Here is a 21,438-nt window from a genome sequence, read left to right as displayed (position 1 = left end):
AACGTTTATTTATTTTTGAGACAGAGAGGGACAGAGCATGAACGGGGGAGAATCAGAAAGAGAGGGAGACACAGAATCTGAAACAGGCTTCAGGCTCTGAGCTGTCAGCACAGAGCCCAACACGGGGCTTGAACTCATGGACCACGAGATCATGACCTGAGCCGAAGTCAGACACTTAACCAGCTGAGCCACCCAGGCGCCCCAACTTTTTTTTTTTAAGTAGGCTCCACACTCAGCATGGAGCCCAATGCAGGGCTTGAACTCATGACCCTGAGATCAAGACCTGAGCTGAGATCAAGAGTAGGATACCCAACTGAGCCACCCAAGCACCCCTCAAGTTCATTTTTTTTAATGAACTTGTAACATTAAAGTCAAATACTAGTTTTCTAATGTTTGTGAAAGTAATCCATTTTCATGTTGACTTTAGTCTATGTGAGAAATACAAGGGAGGAGTTTAATATTAGATTAAATATTTGCTCCGTGCACCTTAGAGGTGTTATAATTTGGGGAGAAACAGAAGATGCCTAGTTATATAATTTTTAAATTCTTTATGTTTATTTATATTTGAGAGAGAGAGAGAGATAGTGTGAGCAGGGGAGGAGCAGAGAGAGAGGGAGACATAGAATCTAAAGCAGGCTCCAGGCTCCAAGTTGTCAGCATAGAGCCTGATGCAGGGCTTGAACCCACAAGGGTGAGATCATGACCTGAGCCACCCAGGTACTCCATCTTTAAATGTTTTTATAATTCACTGTTGAGATTAAAAGAGAATAGCTAGTATAAGGTATTGTTAAAACATTTTTTTTTTTTTAATTTTAAAAAGGGGGCATTGGGGCACTTGGATGACTCAGTTGGTTAAGTGTCCGACTTCAGCTCAGGTCATGATCTTGCAGTTCGTGGATTCGAGCCCTGCATCTGGCCTGACAGGTCAGAGCCTAGAACCTGCTTTGGATTCTGTGTCTCCCTCTCTTTCTGCCCCTCCCCCATTTGTTCTCTGTCTCTCTCAAAAATAAACATTAAAAATAATAATAATAATAAAAGGAGGGTGCCTGGGTGGTTCAGTTGGTTAAGCATCTGACTTTGGTTCAGGTCATGATCTCATGGTTTGTGGGTTCAAGCCCCCCATTAGGCTCCGTGCTGACAGCTCAGAGCCTGGAGCCTACCTCAGATTCTATGTCTCCCTCTCTGTCTACCTCTCCCCTCCTCACACTCTGTGTGTGTCTCTCTCCCAAAAATAAGTAAACATTAAAATTTTTTTAATAAAATAAAATACTGTTAAAATATATTAGATTCAAATAAATGTATATAACACGAAAAGACTAATCTACAAATTGGACTCTCTTAGCAAAAAAGAAGGCAGTTTATAAAAAGTGAGTTGAGAAAAAGATGATGAGGTAAGGTAACTGGCCCACCCTCATATTGTTGCAGTTAGTTATAATACTCAGACATGTTCCACTTCTGAATACAAGATTTTTTATGTACCACATCAGGCTTCCTTTTGGTTGATTGATCACTTCAGACTTGAATCCCTATAAATGTTTTTTCCTCTGAAGCAAATCAACATTCAGGCCACTGGCTCCTAGCATCATCAGGTCTCTCTGGCTGCATTAGCAGAGAATCAGAGGTAGACCAACTAATCTCACCATACCTTTCATTTTTAATGCCTTTTGTTATTACCCTGACTACAGGTCTGCTGCTCTTCTATCCCAGATCAGATTATTTCCAAGAATAGTAATATCCGGTGGGCCAACAGTGTTTATTCTTCCAGTATTTATCACAAGGTACAGGAAGATAGAGTCGGCATTCTTCCACTTCTTTATTGTACTTCTAGATCATTTCTCCTATCCTCAGTAAAATCTTGCTTTTTATTTTAATTCCAGTTAGTTAACATATACTGTTATATTAGTTTCAGGTATATAAGATAGTAATTAAATACTTCCATACCTCACCCTATGCTCATCACAACAAACGTACTCCTTCTTAACTCCCACCACCAATTTAACCCATCACAACACCCACCTCCCCTCTTGTAACCATCAGTTTGCTCTCCATGGTTAAGAATCTGTTTCTTTTTTTTTTTTTTAAATTCTTTCAATATATGAAGTTTATTGTCAAATTGGTTTCCATACAACACCCAGTGCTCATCCCAAAAGGTGCCCTCCTCAATACCCATCACCCACCCTCCCCACCCTCCCACCCCCCATCAACCCTCAGTTTGTTCTCAGTTTTTAAGAGTCTCTCATGCTTTGGCTCTCTCCCACTCTAACCTCTTTTTTTTTTTTTTCCTTTTCCTCCCCCATGGGTTTCTGTTAAGTTTCTCAGGATCCACATAAGAGTAAAAACATATGGTATCTGTCTTTCTTTGTATGGCTTATTTCACTTAGCATCACACTCTCCAGTTCCATCCACGTTGCTACAAAGGGCCGTATTTTATTCTTTCTCACTGCCACGTAGTACTCCATTGTGTATATAAACCACAATTTCTTTTTTTTTTTAATAAAAATATTTTTAATGTTTTTTTTTAATTTTTTTATTTTTTTTTATTTTTTTTTATTTTTTTTTATATATATGAAATTTATTGACAAATTGGTTTCCATACAACACCCAGTGCTCATCCCAAAAGGTGCCCTCCTCAATACCCATCACCCACCCTCCCCTCCCTCCCACCCCCCATCAACCCTCAGTTTGTTCTCAGTTTTTAACATTCTCTTATGCTTTGGCTCTCTCCCACTCTAACCTCTTTTTTTTTTTTTCCTTCCCCTCCCCCATGGGTTTGTTAAGTTTCTCAGGATCCACATAAGAGTGAAAACATATGGTATCTGTCTTTCTCTGTATGGCTTATTTCACTTAGCATTACACTCTCCAGTTCCATCCACGTTGCTACAAAAGGCCATATTTCATTTTTTCTCATTGCCACATAGTATTCCATTGTGTATATATACCACAATTTCTTTTTTTTTTTTTTTTTATATATGAAATTTATTGACAAATTGGTTTCCATTCAACACCCAGTGCTCATCCCAAAAGGTGCCCTCCTCAATACCCATCACCCACCCTCCCCTCCCTCCCACCCCCCATCAACCCTCAGTTTGTTCTCAGTTTTTAACAGTCTCTTATGCTTTGGCTCTCTCCCACTCTAACGTCCTTTTTTTTTTTTTTTTTTTCCTTCCCCTCCCCCATGGGTTCCTGTTAAGTTTCTCAGGATCCACATAAGAGTGAAACCATATGGTATCTGTCTTTCTCTGTATGGCTTATTTCACTTAGCATCACACTCTCCAGTTCCATCCACGTTGCTACAAAAGGCCATATTTCATTTTTTCTCATTGCCACGTAGTATTCCATTGTGTATATAAACCACAATTTCTTTATCCATTCATCAGTTGATGGACATTTAGGCTCTTTCCATCATTTGGCTATTGTTGAGAGTGCTGCTATAAACATTGGGGTACAAGTGCCCCTATGCATCAGTACTCCTGTATCCCTTGGGTAAATTCCTAGCAGTGCTATTGCTGGGTCATAGGGTAGGTCTATTTTTAATTTCCTGAGGAACCTCCACACTGTTTTCCAGAGTGGCTGCAGCAATTTGCATTCCCACCAACAGTGCAAGAGGGTTCCTGTTTGTCCACATCCTCTCCAGCATCTATGGTCTCCTGATTTGTTCATTTTGGCCACCCTGAAAGAATCTGTTTCTTGAAAGACCTAAATGTAAGACAAGAAACCTTCAAAATCCTAGAGAAGAACACGAGCAGCAACCTCTTTGACTTTGCCCAGGGCCCCTTCTTACTAGACACATCACCAAAGGTAAGGGAAACAAAAGCAAACATGAACTATTGGGACTTCATCAAGATAAGAAACTTCTGCACAGCAAAGCAAGCAATCAACAAAACTAAAAGGCAGCTTACAGAATGGGAAAAGATATTTGCAAATGACATAGCTAATAAAGAGTTAGCATCCAAATCTATAAAGAACTTAATCAAACTCAAAACCCAAAACACAAATAATCCATTTAAGAACTGGGAAGAAGATATACACAGACATTTTTCCAACCAAGCCATCCAGATGACCAACAGACACATGAAAAGATGTTCAGCATCATTCATTATCAAGGAAATACAAATCGAAACCATGATGAGATACCACCTCACACCTGTCAGAATGGCTAAAACTAACAACACAGGAAACAACAGATCTTGGTGAGGATGTGGAGAAAGGAGAACCCTCTTGCAAGGAGGGTGGGAATGCAACTGGTGTAGCCACTCTGGAAAACAGTATGGGGGTTCCTGATGAAAGAACTACCCTATGACCCAGCAATTGCACTACTAGGTATTAACCCAAAGGATACAAAAATATAGATTCAAAGGGGCATATACACCCCATGTTCATAGGATCATTATCAACAATAGCCAAACTATGGAAAGAGCCCAAATGTCCATCAATGATGAATGCATAAAGAGGAGGTAGTATACATATACAATGGAATATTACTCAACCATCAAAAAGAATGAAGTCCTGCTGTTTGTAATGACGTGGATGGAACTAGAGTGTATCATGCTAAGTGAAATAAATCAGTCATAGAAAGACAAAATCCATATGATTTCATTCATAGGTGGAACTTAAGAAAAAAACCAAATGAACATAGGGGAAAGAAAAAAAGAGAGAGAGGGAAGCAAACCATAAGAGACTCTTAGCTATAGAGAACAAACTGAGGGTTGATGGAGGGAGGTGGGTGGGGGATAGACTCAGTGGGTGTCAGGTATTAAGGAGGGCATTTATTATGATGAGCACTAGTTGTATGTAAGTGATGAATCACCAAATTCTACAACTGAAACCAATTTTACCATATATGTTGAAAACTATAATTTGAATAAAAACTTGGAAAAAGAAAAGAATCTGTTTCCCAAAAACCTTTCTTTAATTTGGGACTCCTACCTTGCCTAGCATCATACTTTTCCCCTGTGCTGCTTGCTGATTAACATCTTTTGATATTTGTATTAGTTTTCTGTTGTTGCTGTAACAGATTACTGTAAACTTTAATGGCTTAATGGCTGTAACAAATCACCACAAACTTAATACCACAAACTTAGAACAATACAAATTTATTATCTTGCAGTTCTGTGGTTCAGAAATCACACAGGTCTCATTGGCTAATGTTAGGGACTATACCTTATTCATCACTAGATTTTTAACACTTTCCATGGGATCTTGCATGAAAATAATGATTAAAATGAATAAAATAGGTGGTCATATTTTCTTTAATATCTCCAATGACGGGGAACTTTTTATCTTTAAAGGTAATCCGATAAAAGACAACCAACTACTTCATTCATTTAGTCTAACATTTCAAATGGTCATACAGTGATCTGTGAGTGTCTGAGTGAAATATTATGAGGTCTTCTTACAATTTCAAGACTCCAAGTCATCTCCTTGTACCCCAGAGGTGATCATGGAAAGTTCCATAGGTTATGTAGAAGACAATTTGAAGTAAATAAAAAATCTGTGTAACAGTTGATCATAAGCCAAACACTGAATAGGCCAACTAGTCTTCTGCTGCCTTAGAACTGGAAATAATTCATTGTACTATGACATTAAGACTTGGGGTCAAGAGCTTCTGCTAGACCTAGAATTAAGATTTTTAAAAATCTTTAGAGAATCATTTAGAGAATGCTTGGGGTGCCTGGCTGGCCTAGTCGGTAGAGCATGCGATTCTTGATCTTGGAGTCATGAATTTGAACCCCACATTGGGTATAGAGCCTACTTAAAATTTTCTAAAAATTTTAAGTATAGAGCAGAAGAAATCTCTGACTTTTAAGGGCTTAGTATCTAAATTGGGTCTTAGAATAGAAAGATGAAAGATTCTAGGAAGAACGGAACGAAAATAAGCACCTATAAATCTTGATTGCTTTTATTTGTTAAATGTCTCCCCATAGTAGACTGTGCCCTCCTTAAAGGCTGGACTGGCCAAATGCCAAGCACAGCATAAGCATTTAGTGGATGTGTAGATGATTAAGCAAACCATCCTAAGATGATGAATTAAGCAAGCCACCCTGCAGTTCTTTATTGTTTTGTCTCACCAGACCTTAAGTGTTATGATAAAATTGCTGTGATGAGGAATACTTCACCTCAATTAATAGTAATAATAACAGTAGCAACAACAACAATAGCTAACATTTCTATAATGCTTACTATATGCCAGGCCCTTCTCTAAGTGTTTTTATATGCATTAAAACCAATTTAATACTTATTACAACTCTATGAGTTAGTTACTAGTTTTATCCTTGTTTTACAGGTGAAGAAACTGAGGCAACAAAAGCATAAATAATTTGCTTGGGGCCTCAGAGCTAGCAAGAGGCATGGCTGGAATATAATTCATGCTTCCTGATTCCAGAGTCTGTCTGTTAACCACCCTTAACTACTTACTACTCTACAGTTACCCCCAGTTGTGCTGTTTTGCCTGTCCAGTATACTTCCCCTTATCTCTTTTGGTAATGCTGTCCTTTGTTCTTGTGAGGAAATAATTTCATGTCGTTCAGATAGAGTTAACCACTTCTCTTCTTAACTCCACATGAAGGTACATGAGAGGCCTGGCTGATTGAATACACCACCTCTTCACTAGGATGATTGATTCAGGATTCAATCAAATGCTTGTGCTTTTTGGCTGGTGGTATTAGTCATAAGGGTTCCATGAGCCTAAAATAACCAATAGCAATAATTTAACATTTAACAAGTATTAACTGAATGCCAAGCATTCTAGGCACAGGAGATCTATTAAAGAATAAATCAAAGATCCCTGCCCTTGTGGTGGCTTACATTGTAGCAGAGGAAAGCAATGATAAACATAGTAAGCAAGTACATTACAATAGTGTGTCAGAAAGCAGTGCTGTAGAAAAACGGAATGGGAGGGGCGCCTGGGTGGCTCAGTCGGTTGAGCATCCGACTTCGGCTCGGGTCATGATCTCTCAGTCTGTGAGTTCGAGCCCTGTGTCGGGCTCTGTGCTGACAGCTCAGAGCCTGGAGCCTGCTTCGGATTCCGTGTCTCCCTCTCTCTCTGCCCCTCCCCCACTCATGCTCTGTCTCTCTCTCTCTCTCTCTCTCTCTCTCTCTCTCTCTCTCTCTCTCTAAAATAAATAAACATTTAAAAAAATCTAAAAAGAAAAAGGGAATGGGAGAATAGCGTTTGAAGGAATTCAGAGTACAGGAATGGTGGCAGGGAGATAGGACAGTTTTAAGTATTTAATGGGATGATCTGGGCAGACCTCACTGAGAAGGTAACATCTGAGGAGACTTACTGAAAGAAGGGAGGGGTGTACCAAGCAGATATTTGGAAGGAACAGCTAGACCAGAGGCTTTGTGGTATGGCTGTGCCTAGTATGTTTGAAGAGCAGCAAGGACTGTAAGGGGCAGAGTAATAAGAAAAAGAAGTCAGAGATGTAAGCCTATGTAGACCATTGTAAGACTCTCAGCTTTGAATGAAATGGGAAACCACTGGAAGTATCTGAGTAGAGGAGTGTCAGGATCTGATAGACTTTTTTTTTTTTTTAACGTTTATTTATTTTTGAGGCAGAGAGAGACAGAGCATGAACAGGGGAGGGGCAGAGAGAGAGGGAGACACAGAATCTGAAACAGGCTCCAGGCTCTGAGCTGTCAGCACAGAGCCTGACGCAGGGCTCGAACTCACGGACCGTGAGATCATGACCTGAGCCGAAGTCAGACGCTTAACCGACCGAGCCACCCAGGCGCCCCGGATCTGATAGACTTTTAAAAGATCATTCTGAATGCTATGTGGAGAATAAATTTGAAGAAGGAGTAGAAAGGTAGAGCAGGTACCTGCTCCTGTTAGGAGGCTAGTGAAATAATCCAGGCTTGGACCACAGTTGAAATAGTGGAAATGTTGAGAAATTGTTTTGGAACTATTTTATAAGTGGAACAAGTATAATTTCCTGATGGATTGGATATAGGATGTGGAATCAAGGATAACTCCAAGCTTTTGGGTCTGAGCAATTGGAGGAGTGAAGTTTGGCATCGAGATGGGGAAGGGTATAGGTGAATTAGGTTTTGGACTTGTTAAGTTTGAGATGCTTATCAAGACCTCCAAGGGTTTTATGGAGACCTCTAAGTAGGGAGTTGGATGTATGAATATGGATTTTGGAAGAGAGATCCTTATCTGAGATAAAAATTTGCGAGTCATTGGCATACAGATAGTATTTAAAGCAAAGGCACTAATTGAAATAACCAAGGGAGTAAGTATAATTAGAGAAAAAAGGTCAAGGACTGAGAGCCCTAGGGCATTCTGACTTTGAGAATTGGAGGGAGAAGGAGGAGGAACCAGCAAAGAAAACTAAAAATGGGGGAATCCAATAAGATAAAAGGAAAACCAAGACAGTGTGTTGTCCTGGAATCCAATGAAGAAAATACTCAAAGATGGGGGAGTTGTTAATTGTGTCAAAGGTAAACTAAGGACTGAGAAATACTGATTGAATTTAGCAATATGGAGGTCATTGGTGACTTGGATGAAGTCCTTTTTTTTTTGGAAAACTTTTTTTTTAATTTATGAATGAATGAATGAATTTAATTTTATTTTTATTTTTTTTTTTAAATTTTTTTTTCAACGTTTATTTATTTTTGGGACAGAGAGAGACAGAGCATGAACGGGGGAGGAGCAGAGAGAGAGGGAGACACAGAATCGGAAACAGGCTCCAGGCTCTGGGCCATCAGCCCAGAGCCCGACGCGGGGCTCGAACTCCCGGACCGCGAGATCGCGACCTGGCTGAAGTCGGACGCTTAACCGACTGCGCCACCCAGGCACCCCATGAATTTAATTTTAGAGAGAGAAAAAGCAGGGGAGAAGGGCGGTGGGAGAGAGAGAGAGAAAGAAAGAGAATCTTAAGCGGGCTCCACATTCAGTGCAGAGCCCAACTTGGGGTTTGAACCCACGATCCTGGGATCATGTATGACCTGAGCCGAAATCAAGAGTCGGGCTCTCAACTGACTGAGACTCCTGTGCACCCCTGAAATCATTTTCACTGGAAAGGTAGGTGCATCTGTTTGGAATGGGTTCAGAAAGACTGGAAGGAAAAGAATTAGAAACTATGAACAACTCTAGTCTTGCTCTAAAGGGAACAAAGAAATGAAATAGTGGGGCAGGAAAAGTGGAGCTTTTGTTTTTAAAGATGGGAAAAATTACATTGTTTTTATGTTGGTAGGAATGACTCATCTTTGCCTATCATGAAACCAAAGCCAAGACAGATTTTCCATGACATTACTTGAATCACTGCATCTAGCCATGCCTGAAGTTGGAGTCACCTACTTGAACTTCCAGGTTAAATGAGCCAAGACATTCCCTTTCTTGTTGAAGTAGTTTAAGTCAAATGCCACTTTCAGTGAAGAGTCCTACACTACCTTTTCTTCCTGTCTTCAAGATGGTCTTCATGCCATTTTTAGGGTTAACTTTCACTGGGTTTCTAATATAATTTATGAATATATTATTTATTATACATTTATATACATGCACTTATCTTCTTATTAATAATATTTTGCAGTTTTACAAATTGAAAATGAAATTATAATAGGGAAACCTGGAAAATTAGCTGCCGTCTTCTTTTCAGTTAGAACATGCTATTTTATCATGGTTTTATTTTGTATAACTCAATGTTTTATTACAACACAAACCACTCATTTAACCATTTCCAGAGCAGGAAATAGAATATTGCCAGTACCCTTTAACACTTATTCATGATGCATCCCAATCACTGTGTCCACCCTCCTTACAAATATAACCACTGCCCTGATTTAATGGTAATCAATTCCTTGCTTTTCTTTATTGTTCCACTTAAGCATGTATCTCTAAATACTGCAGTTTAAAGTTGCATGTTTTTTAACTTTATTTAAACGTAATCATGCAATAAGTACACTTTTTATATGGCTTATTTTACTCAGCATTACATTTATGACATTCATCTAGATTGTTAAATGCTGTAATACTGTAATATTGTAGTGTAATCCACAGTTACATGATATAGAACATTTTCATGTCTCCAAAATTTTATCTCAGGTGGCTTCTTGTGGGAATCCCCCCACTTGCTAATAAGTAACCACTCTTAATATTTTCCACCTTAGATTAATTTTCCTGTTCTAGAACATCATATAAATGAGATTATATAGTATATATAAATGTTTGTGTTGGGCATTATGGTTATAAGATTCAGTGTATTATTATGTGTATCAGTAGTTCATTTCTTTTTAATGCTTAAGTAGTGTTTGATTGTATAAATATACCACAATTTGCCCACTCTTCTTTGAATAGTATTTGAGTTTTTCCTTTTTTTTTTTGCTATTGCAACTGCAACTGCTATAAATATTCTTTTTATAAAATTTTAAAGTGTCTATTTGTTTTTGAGAGAGACAGACAGAGTGTGAGTGGGGGAAGGGCAGAGAGAGGGAGACACAGAACCCGAAGCAGGCTCCAGGCTCTGAGCTGTCCACACAGAGCCTGATGTGGGGCTCCAGTGCACAAACCACGAGATCATGACCTTAGCTGAAGTCAGACACTTAACCTACTGAGCCACTCAGGTACCCCACTATAAATACTCTTATATAAGACTTTGTGTGGGCATTTTTTTTTCATGTCTCTCAGCTAAATACCTATGGGTAGAATTGTGTCGAAGTGCACATGTATATAAATGATTATGTAATTTTGGAATTCATTAGTTTATTTATGGCAGTTCTCACTAGCAGTATATGAGAGTTGATTGCTCCACTTCCTGGCCAACATTTGGTGGTGTCATTCTTTTCAGTTTAGCCATTTTAGTGCATATGTCGTGTTATCTCACTACAGTTTTAATTTACATTTCTGCAATGACTAAAGATGTTGAACACTTTTTCAGTGTTCATTAATCACTTGTATATCTTCCTTTGTGAAGTATGTTCAATTTTTTTGCCCATTTGAAAAAAAATGGGTTGAGTTTTTTATTGTGTTATAGAAGTTCTTTATATATCCTGAATACAAATCCTTTAAGCAGATATATTTGTCAGATATTTTCTCCTTGTTTTTCACTTGTCTACTCATTTTCTGAGTGTCTTTTGAAGAACAGAAAATTTGATGCAGTCTAATTTATCAGCTTTTTAATGGTTATTGCTTTCTCAATAATGTTTTTATAGTTTTTCTGGCAGGCTCATATATATCTTTAGTTACATTATTTCTAAGTATTTAAAATTTTATGCTATTGTAAATGGTACCATTTTTAAATTATATTTTCTAACTGGGGGCCTATTAAAATACAGCTTTTTTTTGTACATTGTTATTCAGTAGGCTTGCTAAATTCACTGATGTTAATAATTTACCTATAGATTCTTTAGAATTTTCTAACTCCATAATCAAATCCTCTACAAATAATTTGCATTATGGTGGGGTTTTTTTTCCTTTCTAATCCTTATTTTCTTTTCCTTGTCTTTTTGTACTCATTTGGACCTCCAGTAGGAAGTCAAATAAAAAGGTGACAATAACATCCCTTTCTTGTTCGGTTATCTTTAAAAATAACAAACAAAAACAACAACAAAGTTTCAACATTTAGTTTGATGTTTGCTTAAGTTTTTATAGATAACCTTTATAGGTTTAAAGAGGTCTCCTTGTTTTTCTATTTGCTGGTAGTTTTTATTATGATTACAGATCAAATTTTACCATGTTATTCTAAAAAAAAAGATTTCATCTGGACATTTAATTTTCTGTATTGTAGAATTTACCTAACTAGTTTTAAGTTGTCTTCATAAAATCTTTATTTAAACTGTTCCTCTAGGTATTAATATAAGTAGATACCTAGAATGGACTGAAGCCTGTGATTCTTGCATTTGAGATTTTGGTGTCTGGAGTTCTGCTTCTTCTAGGATGTTATTCTATTGCAGCTTATTTTTAACCAGATGTACTTCATGTTACACTTTCACTCTATTTAAACTTCATTGTAACCCAGTAAATAGACTAGAAGTAAACAGATTAATAATTAAAGATAAGGATGGTGGGATGGAAAGACTATCTTTCTGATTAGGACTTGCCTAAGATAACCCAACTAGTGAGTGGCAGGACGCAGACTTACAAATTTTGATTTAAAGTGGACTGTACTCTTCATTATACTGACAGCTACTTCTAAGTAGCTGCCTGAGTGGCTAGCTTATAGACCATTGGAGATAGTAATCTAGATAAACAGAAATGAGAGTCTGAACTAAAGAATAGTGGTGAGAATGAAAAAGGACATAGCATGCAAATGGTATTTTTGCCATTCTCTTTGCTATTTTTCTGTAATTTTTACTCGATTCTATCATAGGAGGGTTTTGGGTTTTTTTGTGTTTTTTTTGGTTTTTTTTTTTTTTGGTTGTTTTTTTTGCCCACCATGTATCATAACTATTTGTCTTCATGCCTCTCTCTCTCTTTAGATTATAAAACAGGCAAAGACTGTGCCTCATTTATATATCTTCACTGCTTGATATTAGCACATTGTTCAAAAAATGTTACTTGATTGTTTGCTTGCTTAGCTAAGTGAATGAATAGATGGATTATAGAACCATTTTTGGAAAGCTTATAAATTTTGTATATGGGAGGCAAAGAATATAAGACCAGCGTTCAACATCGAATGGCCAGGATATTTTCCTTTTTTTTTCCTGTTGTTTCAAATTTTTAATTAAATTCTAGTTAGTTAACATATAGTTTAATATTGGTGTCAAGTGTAGAATTTAGTGATTCATCACTTGCATAGAATACCCAGTGTTCATCACAAGTGCCTCCATAATACCCATGACCCATTTAGCCTATCCCCCACCCACCTCCCTCCATCAACCCTCAGTTTGTTTTCTGTTAGGAGTCTCTTATGGTTTGCTTCCCTCTCTTTTTCCCATTTCCCCTATGTTCATCTGTTTTGTTTCTTAAATCCCACCTATGAGTGAAATCATATGGTATCTGTCTTTCTCTGACTGACTGACTTAGCATGATACACTCTAGTTCCATCCACGTCATTACAAACAGCAAGACTTCATTCTTTTTGATGGTTGAGTAATATTCCATTGTATATGTATACCACCTCCTCTTTATGCATTCATCATTGATGGACATTTGGGCTCTTCCCATAGTTTGGCTATTGTTGATACTGATGCTATAAATACAGGGGTGTTTGTGCCCCCCCAAATCTGTATTTTTGTATCCTTTAGGTAAATACCGAGTAGTGCAATTGCTGGATCATAGGGTAGTTCTATATTTTGCTTTTTGAGGAACCTCCATACTGTTTTCCAGAGTGGCTACACCAGTTTGCATTCCTACCAATAATGCAAGAGGGCTCCTCTTTCTCCACATCCTCGCCAACATCTGTTGTTTCCTGTGTTGTTAGTTTTAGCCATTCTGACAGGTGTGAGGTGGTATCTCATCATGGTTTTGGTTTGTATTTCCCTGATGATGAATGATGTTGAGCATCTTTTCACATGCCTGTTAGCCATCTGGATGTCTTCCTTAGAATAGTGTCCGTATATGTCTTCTGCCCGTTTCTTAACTGGATTATTTGAGTTTGATAAGTTGTTTATAGATTTTGGATGCTAACCCTTTATTAGCTATGTCATTTGCAAGTATCTTCTGCCATCCATAGGCTGCCTTTTAGTTTTGTTGATTGTTTGCTTCACTGTGCAGAAGCTTTTTATCTTGTTGAAGTCCCAATAGTTCATGTTTGCTTTTGTTTCCCTTGCCTCTGGCAATGTGTCTAGTAAGTTGCACTGGCTGAAGTCAAAGAGGTTGCTGCCTGTGTTCTTCTCTAGGATTTTGAAGGTTTCTTGTCTCACCTTTAGATCTTTCATCCATTTTTTTTTATTTAAAAAATTTTAATACAGTTCAAATCGATGTGCCACGTTCATTTCAGCTCCTTCCCTGCCAAACCTGGGGGTAGGGACTGTTTCAGTTTCTCTGCCTTCTCTTTGTAATGACCAAGTTACAACAGTGTCTGCTTCATTGAACTTTAAACTTCACATTATCCTTATTTTTCTTGATCTTGATGGATTTGCATCCTTTTGCCTGGACATGAATAGAAAGTCCTTGATTTCTTCAATTTTGCGAGACATGGCGAGGAGGGGCACAGGGAAGTGCATAGCTGGCACAACGAGCAGCAAGAAGAGAGAGAACAGGAAAAAAAACTTTTGGGGTGCCTGGGTGACTCAGTCGGTTGAGCATCCAACTCTTGATCTCAGCTCAGGCCATGATCTCACAGTTCGTGAGTTTGAGCCCCATGTTGGTCTCTGTGCTGGTGGAGTGGAGCCTGCTTGGGATTTTGTCTCTCCTTCTTTCTGCCCTTACCCTGCTTGTGCATGCGCTCTCTCTCTCAAAATAAATAAACTTAAAACTTTCATCAGTTTTGAATTTATTTTTGTGTATAGCATAAGAAAGTGGTCCAGTTTCATTCTTCTGCATGTTGCTGGCCCGTTTTCCCAACACCATTTGTTGAAGAGACTTTTTCCACTGGATATTCTTTCTACTGTGTCGAAGATTAGTTGATCATATAGTTGTGGGTCCATTTCTAGGTTTTCTGTGCTGTTCCATTAATCTATGTGTTTATTTTTATGCTAGTACCACACTGTCTTGATGACTACAGCTTTGTAGTATAGTTTGAAGTCCGAAATTGTGATGCCTCCCACTTTGCTTTTCTTTTTCAGAATTGCTTTGGCTATTTAGGGTATTTTGTGATTTCATACAAATTTTAGGATTGTTTGTTCTAGCTCTGTGAAAAATGCTGGTGGTATTTTGATAGGGATTGCATTAAATGTATACATTGCTTAGGGTTGTATAGACATTTTAACAGTGTTTGTTCTTCCAATCCATGAGCATGGAATGTCTTTTCATTTCTTTGTATCCTCTTCAATTTTTTCCATAAGTGCTCTAGAGTTTTCAGAATACAGATCTTTTACCTCTTTGGTTAGGTTTATTCCTAGGTAACTTACCGGTTTTGGTGCAATTGTAAATGAGATTGATTCCTTGATTTCTTTTTCTGTTGCTTTATTATTGGCATATAGAAATACAACAGATTTCTGTACATTGATTTTATATTCTGTGACTTTGCTGAATTCATGTATTAGTTCTAGCAATTTTTTGGTGGAGTCTTTCAGGTTTTCTATAGAGAATTTCATTTGTCTGCAAACAGTGAAAGTTTGACTTCTTCCTTGCCAATTTGGATGCCTTTTATTTCTCTTTGTTATCTGATTGCTGAGGCTAAGACTTCCATACTATGTTAACTAACAATGCTGAGAGTTGATATTCCTGTCTTGTTCCTGACCATAGAGGAAAAACTCTTCAATTTTTCCCTGTTGAGGATGATATTAGCTGTGGGTCTTTCATATATAGCCTTTATAATGTTGAAGTATATTCCATATATACCCACTTTGTTGAGGGTTTTTATCAAGAATGGATGCTGTGTTTTGTCAAATGCTCTTTCTGCATCGAGAGGATTATATGGTTCTTATCCTTTCTTTTACTAATGTCATATAACATGTTGATTGATTTGCAAATATTGAACCAGCCCTGCAGCCCAGGAATAAATCCCACTGATCATGGTGAGTAATTCTTCTAATGTACTGTTGGATTCAATTTGCTAGTATCTTGTTGAGAGTTTTTGCATCCCTGTTCATCAGGGATATTGGCCTGTAATTCTCCTTTCTAGCAGGGTCTTTGTCTGGTTTTGGAATCAAGGTAATGCTGGCCTCATAGAATGAGTTTGGAAGTTTCCTTCCATTTGCATTTTTATGAACAGTTTGAGAAGACTAGGTATTAACTCTTCTTAAATGTCTGGTAGAATCAGGGCGCTTGCGTCAGGCTCTATGCTGACAGCTCAGAGCCTGGAGCCTACTTCGGATTCTGTGTCTCCCTCTGTCTCTGCCCCTACCCCATTCATGCTCTCTGTTTCTCTCTCAAAAATAGACAAATATTTTTTAAAAAAATTTAAATAAATAAATGTTTGGTAGAATTCCCCTGGGAATCATCCGGCCCTGGACTTTTGTTTGTTGCGAGATTTTTGATTACCGATTCAATTTCTTTGCTGTTTATGGATCTGTTCAAATTTTGTATTTCTTCCTGTTTCAGTTTTGGTAGTTTGTATGTTTCTAGGAATTTATCGATTTCTTCCAGACTTCCCCATTTGTTGGCATATAATTTTTCATAATATTCTCTTGTATTTGTTTGTATTTCTGTGGCATTGGTTTGTGATCTCTCCTCTTTAATTAATGATTTTATTTATTTGGGTCCTCTCTCTTTTCTTTTTGGTAAGTCTGGCTAGGGCGTTATCAATTTTATTAATTCTTTTAAAGAACAAGCTCTTAGTTTTGTTGATTTGCTCTACTTTTTTGTTGTTGTTTCTATATCATTTATTTTTTTTTCTAATCTGTATTATTTCCCTTCTGCTGCCTTCAGGCTTTATTTGCTGCTCCTTTTCTAGCTCCTTTAGATGTAAGATTAAGTTGTGTATTTGAGACTTTTCGTGCTTCTTGAAGTAGGCCTATGTTGCAATATACTTCCCTTTTAGGGCCGCCTTTGCTGCATCCCAAAGATTTTGGACTGTCATGTTTTCATTTTTATTTGCTTCCATGTATTTTAATTTCTTCTTTATTTTCTGGTTAACATATTCATTCTTTAGTAGGATGTTCTTTAACCTCTGTGTATTTGTGGTCTTTCCAAATTTTTTCTTGTGATTGACTTCAAGTTTCATAGCATTGTGGTCTGAAAATATGCATGGGGGGAGGAGGGGCCAACATGGTGGAGAAGTAGGGGGAATCCATACTTCCTGTGTCTCTCAAACAAAGAAGTATAGAAGCCAAAGGACTTTGAACACCAGGCCTGGGAGGAAAAGAGACTGAATCTACTAGGAAGAAAATGGGAAAACTGGAAAAAAAAAATAGGGCTACTCCAAGGAACAAATCAAAGCACACCTGGTGGAGGGTCCAAAATATTACTACGAGTAGGGTAATAAAATAACCAAAGTCACAACAACAGAGAGCAAGTAACAATCTCCAAAAAAACATCTCCTGAAGGGCCAGGCCCTGGACAGCATATGACTCTCCTTTAATATAGCAGTGCTCACGGGTGCAGAGCACACAACAAGCTTTTAAAATGCATAAGGGACAGAAAACTAGCCAAAATGATGAAACGGAAGAATTCTCCTCAAAAGAAATTCCAGGAAGTAGTGACAGCTAACGAATTGATTAAAACCGATTTAAGCAATATAACAGAACAAGAATTTAGAGGAATAGTCATAAAATTAATCGCTGGGCTTGAAAAAAGCATAGAGGACAGCAGGTAATCTATTGCTACAGAGATCAAGGGACTAAGAAAAAAGTCATGATGAATTAAAAAATGCTATAAATGGGGTGCAAAATGAAATGGAGGTGGCCACAGCATGGATTGAAGAGGCAAAGGAGAGAATAGGTAAATTAGAAGATACAATTATGGAAAAAGAGGAAGCTGAGAAAAAGGGAAATAAAAAAATCCAGGAGTACAAGAGGAGAATTAGAGAACTAAGTGATGCAATCAAATGGAACAATATCTGTATCATAGGAATTCCAGAAGAAGAAGAAGAGAGAGAAAGGGGCTGAAGGTGTACTTAAACAAATTATAGCTGAGAACTTCCCATATTTGGGAAAGGAAATAGGCATTTAAATCCAAGAGGCACAGAGAGCTCCCTTCTGATGTAACTTGAATCAATCTTCTACACGACATATCATAGTAAAACTGGCAAAATACAAGGATAAAGAGAGAATTCTGAAAGCAGCTAGGGAAAAACGGGCCTTAACATACAAAGGTACACACATAAGGGGAGTAGCAGACCTATCTACTGAAACTTGGCAGACCAGAAAGGAATGGCAGGAAATCTTCAATGTGATGAACAGAAAAAATATGCAGCCAAGAATCTTTTACCCAGCAAGTCTGTCATTCAGAACAGAAGGAGAGATAAAGGTTTTCCCAAACAAACAAAAACTGAGAATTCATCACCACTAAACGAGCTGTACAAGAGATCCTAAGGGGGATCCTGGAGACAAAGTACCAGAGACACTACTACAAGTATGAAACCTACAGATACCACAATGCCTCTAAACCCATATCTTTCAGTAATAACACTGGATGTAAATGGACTAAATGCTCCAACCAAAGGACATAGGGTATCAGAATGGATAAAAAAACAAGACCCATTTATTTGCTGTCTACAAGAGACTCATTTTAGACCTGAGGACACTTTCAAATTGAAAGTGAGGGGATGGAGAACTATTTACCATGCTACTGGAAGTCAAAAGAAAGCTGGAGTAGCCATACTTATATCAGACAAACTAGACTTTAAATTAAAGGCTGTAACAAAAGATGAAGAAGGGAATTATATAATAATTACAGGGTCTATCCATCAGGAAGAGCTAACAAATATAAATGTCTATGCACCGAATTCAGGAGCCCCCAAATATATAAAACAATTACTCACAAACATAAGCAACCTTATTGATAAGAATGTGGTAATTGCAGGAGACTTTAATACTCCACTTAGAGTAATGGATAGAACATCTAGACAGAGATAAATAAAGAACCAAGGGCCCTGAATGATATATTGGATCACATGGACTTAACAGATATATTTAGAACTCTACCTCCCAAAGCAACAAAATATACTTTCTTCTCGAGTGCACATGGAACATTCTCCAAAATAGATCACATACTGGGTCACAAAACAGCCCTTAATAAGTATAAAAGAATTGAGGTCAGAGGCGCCTGGGTGGCTCAGTTGGTTGAGTGTCCGGCTTCAGCTCAGGTCATGATCTCACAGTTTGTGAGTTCGAGCCCCATGTCGGGCTCTGTGCTGACAGCTCAGAGCCTGGAGCCTGTTTAGGATTCTGTGTCCCCCTCTCTCTCTGCTCCTCCCCCACTCGTGCTCTGTCTCTCTCACAAAAATAAATAAACGTTAAACAAATTTTTTTAATAAAAAAATAAAAGAATTGAGATCATACCATACACACTTTCAGACCACAATGCTATGAAACTTGAAATCAACCACAGGAAAAAGTCTGGAAAACCTCCAAAAGCATGGAGGAGGTGAAAGAACATCTTACTAAAGAATGAATGGGTCAACCGGGCAACTAGAGTAGAAATTTAAAAAAATGTGGAAACAAATGAAAATGAAAACACAACAATCAAAATGCTTTGGGATGCAGCAAAGGCAGTCCTGAGAGGAAAATACATTGCAATCCAGGCCTATTTCAAGAAACAAGAAAAATCCCAAATACAAAATCTCACAGCACACCTAAAGGAAATAAAAGCAGAACAGCAAAGACACCCCAAACCCAGCAGAAGAAGAGAAATAATAAAGATCACAGCAGAAATAAACAATATAGAATCTAAAAAAAACAGTAGAGCAGATCAATGAAACCAGGAGATGGTTTTTTGAAAAATAAACAAAATTGATAAACCTCTAGCCAGGCTTCTCAAAAAGAAAAGGGAGATGACCAAATAAATATTCATGAATGAAAATGGAATTATTACGACCAATCCCTCAGAAATACAAGCAACTATCAGGGAATACTATGAAAAATTATATGCCAATGAAGTGGACAACCTGGAAGAAATGGACAAATTCCTAAACACCCACACACTTCCCAAACTCAAACAGGAAGAAATAGAAAACTTGAACAGACCCATAACCAGCAAAAAAATCAGTTATCAAAAATCAGTTTTTTTGAATCAGTTATCAAAAATCTCCCAACAAATAAGAGTCCAGGACCAGATGGCTTCCCAGGGGAATTCTACCAGACATTTAAAGCAGAGATAATACCTATCCTTCTCAAGCTGTTCCAAAAAATAGAAAGGGAAGGAAAACTTCCAGACTCATTCTATGAAGCCAGTATTACTTTGATTCCCAAACCAGACCCAGCAAGACCCAGTAAAAAAAGAGAACTACAGGCCAATATCCCTGATGAATATGGATGCAAAAATTCTCAATAAGATACTTGCAAATCGAATTCAACAGCATATAAAAAGAATTATACACCGTGATCAAGTGGGACTTATTCTTGGGCTGCAGGGCTGGTTCAACATTTGCAAATCAATCAATGTGATACATCACATTAATAATAATAAAAAAAGATAAGAACCATATGATCCTGTCAATTGATGCAGAAAAAGCATTTGACAAAATTCAGAATCCTTTCTTAATAAAAACTCTCGAGAAAGTTGGGATAGAAGAAACATACTTAAACATCATAAAAGGCATTTATAAAAAGCCCATAGCTAATATAATCTTCAATGGGGAAAAACTGAGAGCTTTCTCCCTGAGATCAGTAACACGACAGGGATGGCCACTCTCACCACTGTTGTTTAACATAGTGTTGGAAGTGCTAACATCAGCAATCAGACAACAAAATGAAATCAAAGGCATCAAAATTGGCAACGATGCAGTCAAGCTTTCACTTTTTGCAGATGAAATGATATTATACATGGAAAATCTGGTAGACTCCACCAAAAGTCTTCTAGAACTGATACATGAGTTCAGCAAAGTCACAGGATACAAAATCAATGTACAGAAATCAGTTGCATTCTTATACACTAATAATGAAGCAACAGAAAGACAAATAAAGAAACTGATCCCATTCACAATTGCACCAAGAAGCATAAAATACCATGAAGGAAATTGAAGAAGATACAAAGAAATGGAAAAACATTCTATGCTCATGGATTGGAAGAATAAATATTGTTAAAATGTCAATACTACCCAAAGCAATCTACACATTTAATGCAGTCCCAATCAAATTGCACCAGCATTCTTCTCGAAGCCAGAACAAGCAATCCTAAAATTTATATAGAACTACAAAAGACCCTGAATAGCCACAGTAATATTGAAGAAGAAAACCAAAGTGGGAGGCATCACAATCCCAGACTTTAGCCTCTACTACAAAGCTGTAATCATCAAGACAGAATGGTATTGGCACAAAAACAGACACGTAGACCAGTGGAATAAAATAGAGACTCCAGAATTATACCCACAAAAGTATGGCCAACTCATCTTTGACAAAGCAGGAAAGAATATCCAATGGAAAAAAGACAGTCTCTTTAACAAATGGTACAGAGAACTGGATGGCAATATGCAGAAGAATGAAACTAGACCACTTTCTTACACCATTCACAAAAATAAACTCAAAATGGATAAAGGACCTGAATGTGAGACAGGAAACCATCAAACCCTAGAGGAGAAAGCAGGAAAAAACCTCTCTGAGCTCAGCTGCAGCAATTTCTTACTTGGCACATCTCCAAAGGCAAGGGAATTAAAAGCAAAAATGAACTATTGAGACCTCATGAAGATAAAAATCTTCTGCACTGCAAAGGAAACAATCACCAAAACTAAAAGGCAACCAACGGAATGGGAAAAGATATTTGCAAATGACATATCGGACAAAGGGCTAGTATCC

At 37.6% G+C, this 21,438-nt stretch overlaps 1 pseudogene; it reads right to left on the bottom strand.

Moving 5' to 3' along the window:
- Positions 1–13,871: 13,871 nt before the first annotated feature.
- LOC115520554 lies at positions 13,872–14,079 on the bottom strand (annotated as a pseudogene).
- Positions 14,080–21,438: the final 7,359 nt, after the last annotated feature.

The sequence above is a fragment of the Lynx canadensis genome, chromosome C1, assembly GCF_007474595.2.
Source record: "Lynx canadensis isolate LIC74 chromosome C1, mLynCan4.pri.v2, whole genome shotgun sequence".
NCBI lineage: Eukaryota > Metazoa > Chordata > Mammalia > Carnivora > Felidae > Lynx > Lynx canadensis.
The sequence above is the reverse complement of the archived record's forward strand: the minus strand, read 5'-3'. Positions and strand labels throughout refer to the sequence as shown.